Genomic DNA, 6,785 nt, shown 5'->3' with positions numbered 1-6,785 from the left:
TGTAAATAAATGTTAGCCTTCTGTGGTTGTGTTACCAGCATTGCTGCAAGGACTGCGCACTGCACTTTTTTTAGATTAATGTTCAAACATGGTTGCATTCATTGTAATGAATCTGGGGAAATTATGTACCGCTTAGTTCAAAACTACGTTTAAAAGTACCATCTTGTCATTTCAACATTTATCCTTGAAACAAAATGTCAAAAACACACGTTTGTGTTCAATGGGTGTATTGCGTGTTAGATGACACTTGCAAAGAGGTGTTACACTTTTCTGGATAAAAGTTTTAATGTATGCTGAAGGAAAATATCGACTATATTAATGATTCATTTAGTTGATGAAATTTTTTCTGTTTGCGTGGACTAAAATTGGAGTAAAGCTAAAATACAATCAGATGACTAATTAATTTTAGTCTGAAAAGTGTAAAATTAAAATGTAAATTTCTTGTCAAAATTAACACTGGCTGGTCGATTAATCTAATGGAAACCATCCATCAGGTGAACAAATCTGAAGATAACTATAAAGGACATCTGGAGTCAAATGCCTGCCTTTTAATTTGTATTCCCAAGGGTGTGACTGATTGAATTTAGGGGATCACACCTGTGAAGCTTACCAAATGTCAATCTTCATCAGATGGACCATTTTTGTATGTACACGCTCAAAAAGGGAATTCATTTGGCCGAAGAATAATAATTCTACAGTACAAAGAAAGAAAGCAATTTCAAGAGGGGCTTCAAATTGCGCAATCACCCCCCAATTTAATACATCAGTCACAAGTTTAGGATTACATTTATTGTAAATTTAGACCCTTAAAAATCACTAAAACAGCCTTTCACCAGCTGAAAAAAACCCACATCCAGGTTGAAGGGTTGCATGCACCAAACAGACCAGGAGAAGCTTAGCCTGCCTTTTATGTCCAGTAGACTTGATTATTGTAACGGTCTCCTTGTGGACTCCCTCAAAAGAGGACCAAACAGCGACAGCTCATTCAGAATATTGCAACTGGGGTCTGACTAGAACAAAGACATCAGTACATATTACTCCAGGCCTAAAGACTTTGGAATGGCTGCAGAATATAATTATTTTTTTCAAATCACTGAAGGGTTTGTGTCTTGAGTGAATTAAGGAAATGTTAATTGAAAGTCTGAGGTGTGACTACGCGGGTACATTAGTGCAGCCCAGGTTTAAAATTAAATGTTCTGATTAGAGCTGTCAAACGATTAAAATATTTAATCTAATTAAAAATGCAACTGTCATAATTAACTCAAATTAACTAAAAGTTAATCGTGATTACTCATGCATTTTTTATCGTTTATGAATTTCCTTTCATATTTTTGTCCTATTTTTCCCCATTTTAATGCTCTCATCAACATGGAATCATGAATCAGTTTTCTATGTGCAAAATGCAAATATTTACTGAAATAACTATTTCAATTTTACATGAACATTTTTCACTTGGAGCAGTTATTCACACATCATCTCTCACACAATATTACTGTCTATCAACAACAGTGAAAAAAATAGTTTGTCACACAACAGCTGCTTTAACAGCTCTTTTTATGGAATCAAAACAGAGCAATATAACATTATAAAGTGCACATCTAAGGTAAACTAGTACTCAGCCTATAGTGGATTTAAGCCATGGTTGCATACTTCGTTTTTCTCAAGTTTGCTTTAAACACAGCAGTCAGGCTATGTTGATTCTGTTGGTCCTTCTTGCGCGGAAGTCTCTCTATGGTTTTGTGTGGACATCATTTCGGATGACTACACTTGGTTCAATGACAACACCGAAGACGTTTTATTTTCAGTGTGTTTGCTAGGTCGCTACCACTGCACCGCTGAACTCTCGACGTGCCTCAGTGCACCGTCACTGTCAGACGAACACAGAGAAGCTCCACCCACTTTATTTATATGGACACGGAACACTGTAACCTTCCACACAAAATAGTTCCAAACAAGTAACAATCGCGTCAGTGGCATACGTCGTATTCGACAGGCTACCTGCTATTTATTTACCAGAGGCTCATCAACCTAGTCTCTTATTTCTCCCCCGAAACAGTGTCTTCTCCCACTTGGTGTACCTTAGCCTTCTCCGCTACGTACAATCTCTGTACACAGCTTGTAATGGAGGCTCTCGCTGGCAATCCGTAGTGGAGTCGTTCGATGCAATGCGAATGATTTCAGCTTGAGTCGAGCTGTGGACAATGTTGACAGGCTAGCATGCAGTAGCCATACATTTCGCTATGGCTTCAGCAAATTTGTTCTTCGTCGTGTCATCCATTTTCTTCGCTTTGAAATGGTCCATAGCTGTCTGTCTGAGACGAGGGGGCGGGGTACTCACGTCAGCTGTGTGCTTGGCCATTAAGTGGTATTTCAGACTCGACGTGCTATGATGATAGCTCAGTTTACGACTGCAAAACATACAGATAACTTTGGTCTTGTCAGTGGAACAATCTGGCAACTTTTTAAAAGTAAACTTTCCATTCATAAATTCTTTAAGTATCCGTTTTCGGTGTCTCGCGCTGCCATGGCTGGCAAAAGAAACGTGCGTGGACCTGTACAGCGCGCTTGTTGTTTTGTTTCTGGTTTATTTATAGAGCAACGTAACATCCGCTGTGACGTGTGCCGCGTTCATCTCGCGAGAAAAAATTTAATCCCGTTAAAATTCATTTAAATTAATGCCAATAAAAACGCGCTAAACTGACAGCTCTAGTTTTGATATTTTGCAAGTGTAATCTTGTGTAATTCAGAAAATTTTGGGTTTATTATCACACAAAATTGGGGTTGTCTTTTACTTTCGAAAAACACAAAAAGACAATAATTGGAGAGTTGGTTTCTTCTAAATTATAATTAGCAGGGAATTGAAGTGATCCTGACTGTCGTCAGCAATTAGACACATTTTTTCACAGCGAATGTAACCTCAAGACTGCGGTGTAACCTCATCATGAAGATGTGCTTCCATTTTCCGCTTGTTCTCGACGAAACTCATACTCAGTAATACCGGGCAGAGGCTGATTTGAAATTTCATGCAGCCATGCAGGAGCAGGACTCTGCTGCGCTCTGATCATGAGTGGGAGGAAATATCGGTGAGCATTTGTTCATTCCCTGTGATCTTTTATTTTAGTCCCCAACTCCCAAAACTGAAAAGACAAGCGTTATCATACACAGAACAAGCACCTGCAGTGACTCATTTTTTTAACTTGCACGGTAGCTTCCAGTATCCACATCTCTTGTGATTGTAAATAACAGATAGTGAAAGCATTTTCTTGTTAACAAAACCCCTCAAACCGTCACTTTGACAATAGTTCAATCAATCAATCAATCAATTATTCTTGACTTTTTTTGGTATAATTTCACAGTAATAAAGGCCCTCCAAGGGAAATGGTCACGACAATTAGAGGTAAGATCGGGCCGCCCGAGCCCGACCCGACCTGGTCAATAAAATGTCAATCATTGGTTCGGGTTCGGGTCGGGTCGGGCTTCTCTCTCGCTGACTTTTTTTTTTTTTTCGAGGCCGTCAATAGTAATATTCCTTGCTCCAGCTATGACAATCTTTTCGGTCAGTGAGGCAACAATGAGACAGCACTTCTCCAAACTCATAATCAGCTTCAGATAACTCAGGAAGACGAAGACTGGAGTGGGATGATGACATGATAAATGTCAAGGCTAAGGGATGATATTTAAAGAGAATAAAAGGACCAAAATAAATCAACCTCAATCGGTGGAATCCATCTGCCATTTGAAGGCCAAATTGGATTTTTCTCACATTGATGACTCTCTTAACTCCACCTACATCAACTGCTTGCTGCCTGTTGCTAATATTCCTTGCTCCTCAGAATTGTCATATGTTTTCATCATTGAAAAAAAGCAACATGGAACGTGGCTCTGAAGATTCTTGACACGCTGCATTGCACTTTCAACAATTTGGAATGGAACCACAGTTTGCAGCACATTTTAAACTGAGATATACAGTGGCCGCAGTTCAATGATTGACTTTGTGGTCTTATCATCGGATTTGCTGCCACATGTTTTGTGTTATGTTTCTGTTTGGTTCTGTTTGGTTTTGTTCCCTCATGTGCCCTTTTAGTCGCCACCTGTTCTCGGTGTCCGTGTCCCTTGTGTTTAACCAATCAGCTCCCTCAACCCTTTGTGTCTTGTCCAGGTGTTTCTCGTTGTCTCGTCACTTTGCTTGTATTCAGTTCCCTGAGTTATGTCAGTCTTTGTTGGGTCATTATGAGTTGTGAGTATGTGAGTGTCTGTCTGCCCTGCTCCTGTCACGTGTTGTTTTCCGTCACATGTATCTTTTGTTACTTTGGCTCCTTATGATTTCCAGGACTTTGTTTGAGTACCTCTAGTTGTACTTCTGTTTGCATTTTTGTTAAATACATCTTGATCAGTCCACCCCTGCTCCTCCCTGCCTCCCTGCTTTTAGGGTCCTCCAACTACTCCCAACTACCATCACGCAAAACGTGACATTTTGGACACTTGGCTGCAGAGAGAGGCGGAGCTGTGACCTGATCACCACCTGGTGGTGAGTTGACTCCTATGGCGGGGGGAGATGCCGATTTAACCTGGCAGACCCAAATGTATTGGCTTGTTGGGAGCATATGGTAGAATCCCCTGTCAGGAGTTTCAAGTTTCACCTCAGGCAGAGCTTTTCTCACGTCCCAGAGGAGGCAGCGGACATTGAGTATGAGTGGAGCATGTTCCGCGTCTCTATCGTTGAGGCGGCCGCGATGTTGTCAAGCTGAAGAAGGAGTCTTATTAGGCCTTTATGGCCTGTAGGACTCCAGAGGCAGCTGATGGGTACAGGCTGGCCAAGTGGAACGCAGCTTCAGTGCTCGCTGAGGCAAAAATTTGGGCGTGGGAAGAGTTCAGTGAGGCCATGGAAGCCGACTTCCAGACGGCTTCGAAGAAATCCTGGTCCACCATGTCAGGAAGGGGAAGAGTTCACCATTAAAACTGTATAGTGAGGATGGGGTGCTGCTGACCTCGACTCGAGACATTGTGAGTCGGTGGGCAGAATACTTAGAAGACCTCCTCAACTCCATCAACACCCCTTCCTTAGAAGAAGCAGAGTCTCGGGACTCTGAAGTGGGCTTTCCCATCTCTGGGGTTGAAGTCATCGAGGTGGTTAAAAAGCTCCTTGGTGGCAAAAGCCCTGGGGGTGGATGAGATTCACCCAGAGTTTCTCAAGGCTGTGGATGTTGACATAACTGTCAAGTCAAGTCACCTGTATTTATAGAGCACTTTCAAACAGCCATCGCTGCATACAAAGTGCTGTACATGGAGCAATTTAACATGCACAATAAACAGTAAGACAAATCGGTAATAAAGGCGGTAGAAAGCACCAAACAGTAAAACCAAGAACAAATCTAAGTCATGCTGAGTCGAATGCCAAAGAATACAAGTGAGTTTTGAGGAGGGTTTTGAAGATGGGCAGCGAGGAGGCTTGCCGAATGTTCAGTGGGAGGTCATTCCAGAGAGAAGGACCAGCAACAGAAAAGGCTCGATCCCCTCTGAGCCTCAGTTTAGTTCTTGGTACTTCTAATAATGTCTGGTCCACAGACCTGAGGCGCCGGGCAGGTGTGTAGGGGCGGATGAGCTCAGAGAGGTCAGGTGGCGCGAGATTATTCAGAGATTTGAAAACAAATAAGAGGATCTTGAAAATAACTCTAAAATGTATGGCGAGCCAGTGAAGGGATGCCAGAGTAGGAGTTATGTGCTCCCTCTTACGAGTACCAGTCAAGAGGCGAGCAGCGGCATTCTGGACCAGCTGAAGGCGCTTAATGGAGGGCTGGCTGACTCCAAAGTAAAGGGCATTGCAGTAATCGAGCTGGGATGTGACAAAGGCATGAATTACTGTCTCAAAGTGTTCATGTGAGAGGAGAGGTTTTATTTTGGCCAGCTGTCCAAGGTGAAAGAAGCTGGATTTAACAACGGCACCAATTTGCCGATCAAGTCTGAAATCACTGTCCAGTTTAAGGCCCAAGTTTGAGACTGTTGACTTAAGATAAGGAGACAGGGGGCCCAAGTCTACAGGATGGGATGTACAAAGGCCACTGGGAACAAACAATATCACCTCTGTCTTCTTTTCATTGAATTTCAAGAACTTTTGTGCCATCCAGGTTTTGATTTCTTCCAGACAGGATAGGAGTGGCCTTAATGAGAAGGCGTCTTTCTTGCTCAGTGGGACATAGATCTGGCAGTCATCTGCATAGCAGTGGAAGGGAATACCATGTTTCCTTAAGATGGAACCCAATGGGAGCAGATACAGCGAGAAAGCAGAGGCCCCAGAATTGAGCCCTGTGGAACACCACATGACAGGGGAGCAGTGCGTGACTCAGAGCAGCCAAGGCTGACACAAAAGGTTCTGTCAGCTAAATAGGACCTAAACCACTCAAGAGCACTGCCGCCAATGCCCACCAAGTGCTGCAAACGAGTCAGCAGAATACTGTGATCCACCGTATCAAATGCTGCAGTTAAGTCCAATAAAACTAGACACACGTGGTCTCCAGCGTCATTTGCCAGGAGGATGTCATTAGAAACGCGTAACAGGGCTGACTGCGTGCTATGCATCGTCTTGAAACCTGACTGGAAGACCTCCAAGATGTTATGTTCATCCAAGAAAAATTTCAACTGCATGTGCACCACTTTTTCCAGAATTTTGGAAATGAAAGGCAGTTTGCAAATGGGCCTGAAACTTGACAGCACATCTGGATCAAGACCAGGTTTCTTGATCAAGGGTTGGACCACAGCATGTTTAAACTGTTGGGGAACTACACCAG

This window comes from Hippocampus guttulatus, chromosome 2, assembly GCF_054856545.1.
Source record: "Hippocampus guttulatus isolate MCC_2025c chromosome 2, RoL_Hgut_1.0, whole genome shotgun sequence".
Classification (NCBI taxonomy): Eukaryota; Metazoa; Chordata; class Actinopteri; order Syngnathiformes; family Syngnathidae; genus Hippocampus; species Hippocampus guttulatus.
Note: the sequence above shows the minus strand (reverse complement) of the source record.